At 37.8% G+C, this 13,547-nt stretch overlaps 1 protein-coding gene across 2 annotated transcripts in view; it reads left to right on the forward strand.

Annotated features, from left to right (window-relative positions):
- DIPK1A (divergent protein kinase domain 1A) overlaps positions 1 to 13,547 on the forward strand; it is a 116,237-nt gene that overhangs the window by 59,620 nt on the left and 43,070 nt on the right. The gene's annotated exons all lie outside the window — the stretch shown is intronic.

Below are 13,547 nucleotides of genomic sequence, written 5' to 3' on the forward strand. Positions count from 1 at the left end.
AGTTCTTTTTTGTGGTTGAATAATATTCCATTGTATAGTATGCGACATTTTATTCATTCCTTGATTAATGAACATTAGATTGTTTCTTTTTTTGGCTGTCATGAGTAATGCTGCTATGAACATTTGTATAAAAATTTTTGCATGGATATATGTTTTCAGGTTTGGGGGGATATATACATAGGAGTAGAATTGCTGGGTCAGATGACATCTCTACGTTAGGAACTACCAAACTGTTTTTCAGAGTGGCTGCGCCATTTTATACTCTCACCAGCAATGTCTGAAAATCCTCCAATGATCTTTTGATACCTTTTCCAGTTGGGGGGGGTGGGGGGGTTCAGGTTTTTTTTTTTTTTTTTTTTTTTTTAAGGAAACTCTGTGCCCAGTATGGGGCTCAAATTCATGACCCCAAGATCAAAAGTCCCATGCTCTACTGGCTGAGCCAGGCAGGCGCTCCCTCTTCCAATTCTTAACACAGTGCTTGGCATGGTGAAAATATTGAATGGATGCCAACTATTCTTACTGTTATTGTCACCATTGTTGTTAGAGGAATTTATAGTTATAAATTGCTTTGAGATCCATTGCAAGTAAAATGGAGTCACTATTATTTCCCTCACTGGACTATATTTTGGCTCTTTTTATGCTTATTAATTGGTAAGGAATGATATATATATTTCTTTTACTATATTATAGGGAGAGATTATAAATGTATGGGGGATGTGTGTGTATGAAGTTCTTCCTTTCTTTTCAGTAAACTACTTTCACATGGATCTTAAGTCTATAAATATTATGTACATGTACTCATGTATTTGGGTATGCCATTTCATCCTCTTGAGTCCCCAGTCCTGCCTTAAATGTGTGGTAGAGATGGTGTAGATGCTCTGTGGATAGCACCAGGCTGTTGGAGCAAAAGGAAGATGAAGAAGAAAAATAGAGATCTGGGCCTTGAACACCAGAATCACCAAAGTTAGAAGTCTATGGGGTGTGTAGGATTTGTGCTTGCTTGCTTGCTTTTTAATTTAGTTTAATTTAGTTTATTTCTTTGAGAGAGAGACAGAGCATAAGCAGGAGAGAGGGGTGGAGGGAGAGAGACAAGCAGACTTCCCACTGAGCACAGAACCTGATGGGGCAAGGGTGGGATTATGACCGGAGCCAAAGTCAGACACTTAACTTATTGAGCCACTCAGCCACCCCATGTGCTCACTTTCTTATGGGTGATCTCTCTTTCCTGTCCTGACCTCCTTTGCTATATTCCTCCTCCCTCACTCCTTTACTGCCTCCCTCATGCTTGCTATTCCTATTTCATTGGATTGATTATTATTTTTTAAAATTTTATTTGAGAGAGAAAGAGCAAGCACACATGTGGAAATGTGAGTTGGGGGTTGAGGGAGGAACAGAGGGAGAGAATCTTCAAGCAGACTTCCCACTGAGTGCAGAGCCCCTGCAGTGCTCCATCTCATGACCCATGAAATCACAACCTGAGCTGAAACCAAGAATCAGTTGCTTAACCAACTGAGCCACCCTGATGCCTCTGCTATTCCTATTTTAATGGAACATTCGTATACAAAAGTTCCATATGTATATAATTAAAGTGTTGATGATACAAAGACCCAGTTCAAGCCATTATCTAACATCTTCATGCTTTTTTCCCCATTGCCATGTTTTAAAACTTTCCTTACATTTGTGCTCATTAATCTGGTTCATAGCAAGGCACTGTTTTAGGTACTTATTCCTGTTTATCTCCATTGCTTTTTGTTCCTACCTTTTCCTACCCTTTTAATCCCTTTCTTTGCCAAATTGGAGGTCAGAGAGAAAGACAAATGAAAGAAATTGTAGGATGGAATGTCAATATATATTATATTCTCAGCATATTGTAATAATTTCATGGGTTTTCTCTGATTTCAAAAAATTGATGTTTTGCTTGAATGCCTCAGAGTCTGAATGACAAGATGTCCCATTTGTGTATGCATCGGATTTAAGACTTATTGCCAGTTATCTTACTTTTTTTCTGGGATGGCAGTAATGATTTGTTTTTTATTTTCTGAGTTTGGCAAAAAGCCTGGCAGAAGGAGAAAGAAAGATATCTATTAGAGGAGATAGATAGGCAGAGAGCCAAAATGCAAGGCTCTGACAGCAGCCACTGTGAGTCAGAGAAGTGAGTGAGGTCTCCAGCTACATGATATCCTACACACTTATTTATGGTATTGTTGCATTATCTTGCCCCTATTTGTCAGTTATTAAAGTAGTTTAGTTACACCTCATGGAGCTAGAAGGAATTTTAGAGATTATTTAATTCTCTTATAAAAAGTATGCCATGGAGCATGCACAGTACCTATTTTCACCCAAATTAATACAAAGGGGCTGATAATAGAATAAATTGGGTATTTTTAAAAAGATATTATTTATTTATTCATGACAAGCACACACACAGAGAGAGAGAGAGAGAGAGAGAGAGAGAGGCAGAGACACAGGCAGAGGGAGAAGCAGGCTCCATGCAGGGAGCCCGACTGAGACTCGACCCTGTGTCTCCAGGATCACACCCTGGGCCGAAGGTGGTGCTAAACCGCTGGGCCACTGGGGCTGCCCTAAATTGGGTATTTTTGCTATCCTTTATTTACTGACTCAGAATCCATCTTTGTAGTAGTCTCAAAGCAGAAATATTCTCCAGCTAGGGAGACAAATGAGTAGACTGGTATTTCCCCATGTTTTTCACATCTGGCAAAAAAAGAGAATGATAATTTGTAAAGTACTAGAGGAAACAGAAAGGGTTACTGGTGACCAGAGCTGACTGGCCTGAGGTTCAGGCAACCAGTATCTTGACCCACCTCTTACCGTATCTCACACATCAATTGAGGAGGTTGGGAATCAACTGTATAAATCACTATTGTGCTGGAGTCAGTATTGAATCTTACCCCTTGCTTGTGATGAGCACTTGGTGTTGTATGAAAGTCCTGAATCACTCTATCTTACACCTGAAACTAATATTACACTGCCTGTTAACTAACTGGAATTTAAATAAAAACTTAAAAAAAAAAAAAAGAAGCACACACACAAAAAACCCACAAAGCATTAAAGTAAAAAGCAAGCAAGCAAGAAGATATGTTTTGGCATGAGCAAGGTGACTGGAAATAATGGCCTAATTAATTATGTGGCTCCCTATATACAGGTATGTAAACATGATGTTGCTGGTAATATAATGTACTTATCACTTCTCATTTTTAAAATGTGCAGTGATGAAAACTAATGGGCATTAAGGAGGGCATGTGGTGTGATGAGCACTGGGTGTTATATGCAACTGATGAATCACTGAACTCTACCTTTGAAAGTAATGAACGATACTCTATGTGTTCATTAATTGAATTGAAATAAAATTTTTTTAAAAAGTGAAGTCAGTGACAACACCAAAAGTTGGTGAGGATACAGAGAAGCTATATCCTCATACATTGCTAGTGGGAATGTAAAATGGTAGAGCCACTCTGGGAAAGAGTTTGGCCATTCCTTTAAAAACTAAACATGTCATTACCATGCAACCCAGTGGTTACACTCTTGGGCATCTATTCCACAGAAATGAAAGCTTATTTTCACTTCAAAACCTATATAGTAATGTTCATAGTAGCTTTATTTGTAATACTCTAAAACTGGAATCACCCCGGATGTCCTGCAATAAATGTGGTTAAACAAACTGTGGTATGTACATATGGTGGAGTATGACTCAGCAATAAAAGAGGAAGGAGCAAGCAATACATAAAACAACCTGGAAGACTCCAGAAAATGATGCTGAGTAAAAAAAAGCCAGCCCTGATGGTTTACATACTGTGCGAATCCGTTTATATGACATTCCTGAAATTGTGGAGAAGGAGAACTGATTGATGGCTGCCAGGGAGTAAGGGGAGAGCATAAAGGTGGATGTGGTTATAGAAGGGCAACTTAGAGGATCCTTGTAGTGTTGAAACTGTTGTGTACTCAGCCCTAGTAGAGGATACACAAACCTGCTACATGTGGTTCTTCAATTACTAAAAAAAAAAAGAAATCTAATTGTAAATTATTGGTTCAAATAATTAAGAACTATAGCATACTCCTCTTAATAATAGTTGTTATTATGTATTACTAATAAATCATTTATTATTTTATGAAATCTTGGAATGGAAAGGACTTTGAATGATACATTCTAGTTCTGGCACTATTACCAGTAAAGTAGTTGTTAAATGTAATCTCATTTTAATAAACTAGAAAGGTGATTTCTGAGTGATTATTATTTGTTTAGCCTTTGTCCATAACTGGTTCCCCTAAATTTAATATGAATAATCTGGGGAGCTTTTAAAATGCATATTCCAAGGCTTCATCACTAAGGATTCTGATTCATTAGGTTTGAGGGTAGATCTTGGCAACCAGCATTTTAAAAAATTACATCAGCTGATTCTTTTTTCTTTTTTAAGATTTTATTTATTCATGAGAGACACAGAGAGAGAGGCAGAGACATAGGCAGAGGGAGAAGCCAGCCTCCTGCAGGGAGCCCAATGCAGGACTCCATCCCAGGACCCTGGGATCACATCCTGAGCCAAAGGCGATGCTCAGCCACTGAGCCACCCAGGCGTCCTAAGAGATCAAAGGGCTGCACTTTAAGAAATATTGAATTATAATTTTTATGATGAATATAAATAAGAGCCCTTTAAATTTCTTTGTGGCATAGAGGATTTGTGGTTAGGTGAGAATTTTTAGAGCAAAGTACTGATAAAATTTTTCAAACACCCACGTGTTGAAAAAAGAATGTTTGACCAAACTGAATTGTGTACTTGATCTGAATCAACAAGAACTGAACAAAAAGGAACTTGCCCCTGGTTCTTATTCATGATAAAGGAGTCTTGCCTGACCACTTGTGATTTATTCGTACAAAGAAGGCAAAGACTCCTGTTTCAGTTACATAGATTGCATAAAGGGAATGCTCTGCTAGGGTGAGGAATGCTGAAGCGCTCTATGAGCTCTGAAACTAATGTACTCCTTAATTCCTTAGTTGTTGTTTTTTAAAAAATATTTATTTAAATAATCTGTACACCCAGCATGGGGCTTGAACTCATGCCCCGGATATCAAGAGTCACATGCCCTTCCGACTGAGCCAGCCAGGTGCCCCTTATTCCGTTCCAACTGCAGTAATTAACCCATCCTTATTTTTCCCCCTAAATCCTAGTACAGGCATACTTCAGAGATATTGTGGATTTGGTTCCAGGCCAGTGTAATAAAGTGAATGTTGCAATAAAGTGAACCGAATGAAATTTTTGGTTTCCCAGTGCATATAAAAGTTATGTTTATGCTACACTATAGTCTATTAAGTGCACAGTAGCATTGTGTCTAAAAAATGTACATACTTTAAAAAATATTTTATTGCTAAAAAATGCTAACCATCACTTGGACTTTCAGTGAGTCGTAATCTTTTTGCTGGTGGATAGTTTTGCCTCAGTGCTGATGGCTGCTGACTGAGCAGGGTAATAGCTGCTGAAGACTGAGGCAGCTGTGGCAATTTCTTAAAATAAGACAGCAATGAGTTTACTGCACCAGTGAACTCTTCCTTTCACAATTTCTCTGTAGCATGTGTGGCTGTTTGATAACACTTTACCCAAAGTAGAATATCTTTCAAAATTGGAGTCAGTCCTCTCAAGCCCTGATGCTGCTTTGTCAATTAAATGTATGTAATATTCTAAATCCTCTGTTGTCATTTCAGCAGTCTTCACAGCATCATCACCAGGAGTAGATTCCATCTTAAGTACCACTTTCTTTGCTCACCATCAGAAGCAACTCCTTATCTGTGAAAGTTTTATCATCAGATATCGTGAGATATCACATCTTTAGGTACCACTTCTAATTCTAGTTCTTTGCTGTCTCCACATCTGCAGTTACTTCCTTCTTTGAAGTCCTAAACCGCTTGAAGTCATCCATGAGGGGTGAAATCATCTTCTTCCAAACTCCTGTTAATGTTGATATTTTGACCTCTTCCCATGAAGCATGCATGTTCTTAATGGCACCTAGAATGGTGAATCCTTTCTAGAAGGTTTTCAATTGACTTTGCCCAGTTCTATCAGAGGAATCACTGTCTGTTGCAACTATAGCCTTATGAAATGTATTTCGTATGTAATAAGACTTGAAAGTTGACATTATCCCTTGATCCATGGGCTATAGAATGGATGTTGTGTTAGTAGGCATGAGAACAACATTAATCTCATTGTGCATCTCCCATCAGGAGCAGTAATGTTTTGAAAGGAAACTTTCTCTGAGCAAGAGTTTTCAACAGTGGGCTTAAAATATTCAGTAAACCATGTTGTACACAGATCTGGTGTCATGCAGGCTTTGTTGTTCCATTTATAGAGCACAGTGTAGATTTAGCACAATTCTTAAAGGCCCTAAGATTTTCAGAATGGTAAATGAGCACTGGCTTCAACTTCAAGTCACCAGCTGTATTAACTTCTAAATAAGAGAATCAGCCTGTCCTTTGAAGCTTTGAAGCCAGGCACTGACTTTTCCTCTCTAGCTATGAAAGTCCTACATGGTATCTTTCTCCAACATAAAGCTGTTTAGTCTACATTGAAAATCTACATTGAGTGTAGCCACCTTCATGAATTATCTTAGCTACATATTCCAGCTAACTTGCTGTGGCTTCTATATCAACACCTGATGCTCATCTTACATATTTATATCATACAGACGGCTTCTTACCTAGATATTATGAACCAACCTCTGCTAGCTTCTAACTTTTATCCTGCAGCTTCCTCACCTCTCTGAATCTTCACAGAACTGAGGAGTTAGTGCCTTGTTCTGGATTAAACTTTGACTTAAAGGAATGTTGTGGCTGGTTTGAGCTTCTATCAAGACCACTGCAACTTTTTCTGTGTCAGCAGGAAGGCTGTTTTGCTTTCTTATCATTTGTGTGTTCACTGGAGTAGCACTTTTAATTTCCTTCAAGTTTTCCTTGGCGCTCACAACGTGGCTGAGTGTTTAGCACAAGAGGCCTAATTTGGGCCTATTTCAGCTTTTGATACGCCTTCCTCACTAAGCTTTGCCATTTCTGGCTTTTGATTTAAAGTGAGAAACAGTATGATTCTTCCCTTCACTAGAACACTTAGAGGCCATTGTATGGTAATTATTGCCTAATTTCAATATTGTTGTGTTTCAGAGAATAAGGAGGCCCAGGAGAGGGTGAAAGATAGGGGGAGGGGTGTGGAATTGGGTCACTCTGTGGAGTAGTCAGAAAATACAGCATTTCTTGATTAAGTGTACCATTTTATATCTGAGTGTCTCCCCAGAACAACTATAAAGATCATTGATCATAGATCACTATAGCAAATATAATTTAAAAAGTTTGAAATATTGCAAGAATTACCAAAATGTGATACAGAGACACAAAATGAGCAAATGCTATTAGAAAATGGTACCAATAGGGGGTCTGTAGGTGGCTCAGTCAATTAAGCATCTGCCTTCCAACTGGGTCATGATCTCTGGGTCCTGGGATCGAGTCCCTCCTTGGGCCCCCTGCTGGGCAGGGGACCTGCTTCTCCTTCTGCCTCTGCCCCTCCCCCCTGCTTGTGTGCTTGTGCGCACGCTTTCTCTCTCTGTCTCTCAAATAAATAAAATCTTTTAAAAAACATACACACAATATCTGCAACATGCAATAAAGTGAAGCATAATAAAATGAGATATGCCTGGAGTTGCTGGATGGCTCAGTGGTTGAGTGTCTGCCTTTGGCTCAGGTCATGATCCTGGGGTCCTGGAATTGAGTACCGCATCAGGCTCCCCACAAGGAGCCTGCTTCTCCCTCTGCTTATGTCTCTGCCTCTCCCTGTGTGTCATAAATAATTAATTGTTTAATTAATTAATCTTAAAAAAAAAAACTTCTGCCTCAAGCCCAACTAATGCCCTATGTCTTTTTTCCTCTGTGTAGTCCGACTTCTCTTAAGAGCTGTCTCCTTGGTCTTTATTTTTCATATCTCCTGCTCTTCAGCTCACTCCAGTTTGGCCTCTCTCCCATGAAGTTGCAGGTAAACCCTCACTTCGGTGTCAACAAAGGCCGTGAATACTTTTCAGCCCCCAGCTTCACCACCTCTCAGCTACGTTTGCCACTGTCGGTTGCCCTCTGCTTCTTGAAATCCTCTTTCTGTGATTTCTACATGACATTCTTGTTTTCTTCCAGCCAGTCTGCTCCTGCATGTTCTCTGTTACAGCTCTTCCTTTTTCACCCCACCATTAACTAGTGAAGATTCTCAGGACTCAGTTCTAAAAACCCTGTTCTCACTCTGAGTTTTTTCTGTGATAGCAGCTTGCCATGGGTTTTATTACTTTCCTTGTGTCGCTCCTGAGCCTTCCCTGTGACTCCTAAACCTCTGTCTCCAGCTCTGGCCTCTGTTTTCTCAGTCATAGACCTGTATATCCACTTGCCTCCTAAATATCACTTACATGACTCACAGGCAAGGTTAGTCTCAGCATGTGCAAAACTGAACTCATCCTTTTATCCTTCCCCTAATGTTTTTGTCTTCCATTGTTCCCAGTTTTAGGAAGTGACACCATGATCCATCCAGTTACTTAAGCCAGAAAACCGGGAGTCCTTGATTTCCCCCTCACCATCACTCCCATGTTGATTTAACCACGAAATCCTGATCATTCTACCTCCTATCTTTCAAATGCTTCTCTTTTCCTGGTATTTCTTATGGCCATAACTCCAGTATAGTTGCTTCCTGATTTTTTTCTTGATTCTATAAGAGATAGACATTTTTCAGTGTAGTTCAGTACTTGACATATTTATTTTTAAAATTTTCTTATTGAAGTCTGATTTACATACAATAAAATGCTCAGATATTAAGTTGTACAGTTTGATCAGCTTTGATAAATGCATTTATCTAATGTAACCCTCACCTCTAGTAAAATGCAAAATATTTCCATCTCCCTAGAAATTTCTCTGATGAGCCTTCCCAATCAGTCACCCACCAAAGTAGCCACTGATTTAATTTTTTAAAATATTTTTAAATGTATTTTTTTAAAGAAAAATACTTGATGCGGAGCTATCTAAAATACATAACCTGTGGCATGTGGTGATTAACTTTATCCAGTTTTGTAAGCTATTTTTACTATTAAGTTCAATATAAATAGGAAAATAATGACTGATTTTCTATCGAGCAAGCCATTAAGTATTAGAAATATTTTAGACTATCCTTTTAAGTTAACTTATAATTTCAACACTATTCTAATTATACACACACACATATATGTATAAATACACTAACACACACACACACACACACCCTTTACACTTAGAGCTGAGTTGATAGGGAAAGTGAGTCCAGAAAATAATTTAAATTTTATCACTATATTGAGAATCTTTTATGTATACACATACATAAAGCAATACAAATAATGGTTATTTTTATTTATCTTTAAAAGAATTCTATATTTGTATTGAGATAAGATGTGCAAAGCCGCCCCAAAATCTCCCAAAAATGTAGAAAACTTTTGGTGTTTATGGGCTACGCAACATCTTTTAATTTCTCTATTTTGCTATTTTCCCAATTAATTTCAGTCATACCTTTAAACTCCTAGCAACCTAAAATAAAGATTAGAAAGTTTAAATTATTCTGTCATATACTTGAATATCAAACATTTAAAGAAGCTGGCAGAGCCTGGAAACTGACCTCTTTTGTGTAGTCAGTCACAGGGTGGGTCCAGTGGAGGCAGCCAAAATGTGAGCTTCCTTCTGCTGGTCCAGCACTGGATGCATTTCCAATTCAGCTTTAAAAATGAGAGGTAATTTAGGCTCCTCCATACACACAGCTCAGCCCTTTTTCTTTCACAGCTAGGCTGGTTTGGGGTCATTAGATTCTAGATAGAGACCCATGGCATAATAAAAAGAGCAAGAGTGCCAGGTCTGAACTTACTTGGGAGAAACGAACACTACCAGGTCCTGGGCACTGTGCCTTTTTCACTGATCCCCACAATTTTCATTGTGCATTTGTTTTGGGAAATTTTTTTGAGCACATATCCCTGATACATATGTCATTGTATTATTACCTATCTTACACTTCTATGAATAGGAAGTCTTAAGTATAGTTTTTTTGTCTGTGATTTTGTTTAGTTTCACAACAACGGCATTTCATAGATGAAGACACTAAATCTCAGGGAAGTTTAGTAACTTGCCAAGGTCACATAATTTACTGAGTGATATATGATGAATTCCAAGCCATTTGGGGCCTCTGTTATAAAATTATAGATTTCAACTGTGTGATCTGCAAGGCTTCTTTTAGCTCTGAACAACCTGTGCTTCTATGCTGTTGCTGATACTCACCCATCTAAGACATAATATCTGGTTTAATATTTCTAAGCAGATAAGGCCTTATTATGGTCCATATATTAATAACTAGGAATTTTAGGAATTAGTGGGTTGTGGAAGAAAAACGGAATACTTAAAATAGTGTCAAGTTAGCTTGGCCTTAGGTATAACTTTAAAAATCCACTGGCATTTTTGTGTTTAGAGTATATGTTGCATATTTGGGATGCCTGGGTGGCTCAGCAGTTGAGCATCTGTCTTGGGGTCAGGCTGTGATCCCGGGGTTCCAGGACTGAGTCCCGCTTTGGGCTCCCTGTGAAGAGCCTGCTTCTCCCTCTGCCTGTGTCTCTGCCCCTCTTTCTGTGTCTCATGAATAAATAAATAAAATCTTTTTAAAAAAATAGAGTATATATTGCATATTTAAGATATTGGTAGCAACAACCACTACAAACAATTTATTTACAAGATATCCATTATCTTAAGCACCATAGGTAATTCTATCACTATATTTAAATGAGAATTTTTTTTATTACTTTTCAGCATTTTCCCCTCCGACAAAGTATTTCTCTCAGTACTTGTGTTGCAATAAGTGACTGCTAGTGTGTAGGTACCTCACTTTCCACAAGACCAGCAAAACACTTTCATATAGAAACTGTCTCAGTGCATTCCCTTTATAAGTCAGCTCCTTTTCTTGTAAGTGGAAATTGCTATGATCAAAATCACTGTCATTTGCCTTTGAAGCATTTTCTATAAGTTTTGCTTTGTTGTTGTTTTGTGTTTTTTTAGCTTTCTCTGGAATTGAAAAGAGAAATGAGAAGACAATTTTAGATTAGCACCTGTCTGAGAAATTCCAAAATTAGAGATTGCCATCTGGTTTGCATGATTTGTAGTATTTTAAAAATAGAACCTACCATTCTAAATGGACTTTGAGAGCTATTCTAAAATAATAATATTTAATTTAAAAACTGCTTCACCGGGATCCCTGGGTGGCGTAGCGGTTTGGCGCCTGCCTTTGGCCCAGGGCATGATCCTGGAGACCTGGGATCGAATCCCACGTCGGGCTCCTGGTACATGGAGCCTGCTTCTCCCTCTGCCTGTGTCTCTGCCTCTCTCTCTCTCTCTCTCTCTGTGACTATCATAAATAAATAAATAAATAAATAAATAAATAAATAAATAAATAAATAAAATAAATAAAAACTGCTTCACCTATCAAGTTTTACTATCAAGCTGAAAAGAGGATAGGTAGATGTTGGTGATGTTCATTCCAAGAAGGAATGCTTCTGTAACCTCTCTGTCCTCTGATATGAACAGTTTCAAGGTCACATTTGCCATTGGTTGGACTCACATAACCTGAAGGTTCATTTTAGATTCCTCTGGGCTTCTAGTTGTTCTTTAGAATAATTTACTTAGGTCAGGCCTAAAATATTCAACCACGTTAGCTCTTAAGATATCTGAATTGGTCTGAGGTCATCCCTAAAGTGGGGGTACTTTCAATTTTGACTGATATTGGCCACAACCAATGCTAAAGATTCAGAGAACATATAAAAAGCATCAAGGCCATTGTCAGAAAATTGAAACTAAAACTGTAATTTGCCTTAAAAATTGGATGTGGAGGAAGGTAAATAAATGCATCTGAAAAACCAGTAGAATGTTAATTGTTGTAAACCTTTTGGAAAGCATTTAATGATATGTATTATAAACTTTTTAAAACTACCTACCCTTTGACCTAGAAATTTCATTCACTGAAATCTTTCCTGAAGAAATAATCAGATACCCCAGCAAATATTTGCATATTTAATACAATGGGTGATAGAGTAAAGTAAAATAAAGCAAGTACAGGCACTGAAGCCAGGTTGCCTCAATTTAAATCCTGGTTGTCCTACTTACTACTAATATAGCCTCGTATTTTTCTGAGTTTCTCCATCTGTAAATAGAATACTCTCCCACTCATAGAAATCCCTATAAGGAGAGAATAGTAATTCCCTCCAGTATCTGTTAGCTACCACAACAATGCTGCATAACAAATTTCCCCCAAAACTCAGTGACATCTAATGAGCATCCGATGAACATCAGTGACTTCTAATGTGTAATCACATCTGCTGGTCAGCTGGTATGCAGCTGTTTTGGGCTGCACTTTATTCCAGACCATGCTATTGGTTCAAGTGAGCTATGGATTGGTGGCTTACCAGGGACTGGTCTCCTGGCAGTGTCTGAAATAGAAGGCAGCAGCCCAATTATATGCTTTCCTTTGCATGGCATCTACTAACGGACATTGGCCAAAGCAAGTCACATGGCCAAGCCCAACATCAGTAAGACAGGGAAAGTGAAGCAGGGGGAGGGAATAAATATTTGTAACGCAAGGGTTGACATAGTATTTCTATAAAGAACCAGATAGTAAATATTTCTGGCTTTGCTGGCCTACAGTCTCTGTTGCAACCACTCAACTGTGCTGTGATAGCATGAAAGCAGCCTTAGACAGTAAATCAGTGCATGGTGTGGCTGTGTTCCAATAAAAATGTATTTACAAAACCCAGTGGCAGATAGGATTTGGCTCATGGACTGTGGTTTTCTTACCCCTAACCAATTTATCACATTGAATCATAGAGTTTTTGTGAAGATTAAGGAAATTAATATATAGAAAGTGCTTATAACAGTTCTTGGTAGAGTAGCACTAATAAATATTGGCTCTCATTAATAGTGTTGTTATTGCTATTATTATAGCACAATATGAGAAATAAAACGGTCTAACAATAGAGATAGGGTGAAATAATTTATGGCACATCCATACTCTAAAATGTTATACATTAATTTAAATTTCATATTTTTTAATTATCAAGACTATTTAATGGCCTAGGTACATGTTTGTAGTATGTTAAGTGAAAGACACATTTTTCTTAAAAAAAAAAGTATATTTTTTATACATACATAGAAAACAATCAGGAAAAGAATATACCAAACTGAATCATTTACTTTTTTTCTTTTGTTTTTTTTGAGATTATGATTGATGTATATCATGGTATTAGTTTTAAGTGTACAACACAATGATTTTATTATGTTGCATAATGATTTGAAATATATATATATAGAGAGAGAGAGAGAGAGAGTGCAGAATTATCACTACTGTATGTTTATTTAACATCTACCGCCACACCTAGTTACAACTTTTTTCTTGTGATAAGAACTTAATTTTTAAATTTTATTTTAAATTCCAATAGAGTTAACATCCAGTATTACATTAGTTTCAGGTGTA

Source organism: Canis lupus, chromosome 6 (assembly GCF_011100685.1).
Source record: "Canis lupus familiaris isolate Mischka breed German Shepherd chromosome 6, alternate assembly UU_Cfam_GSD_1.0, whole genome shotgun sequence".
In the NCBI taxonomy this organism is placed as follows: Eukaryota; Metazoa; Chordata; class Mammalia; order Carnivora; family Canidae; genus Canis; species Canis lupus.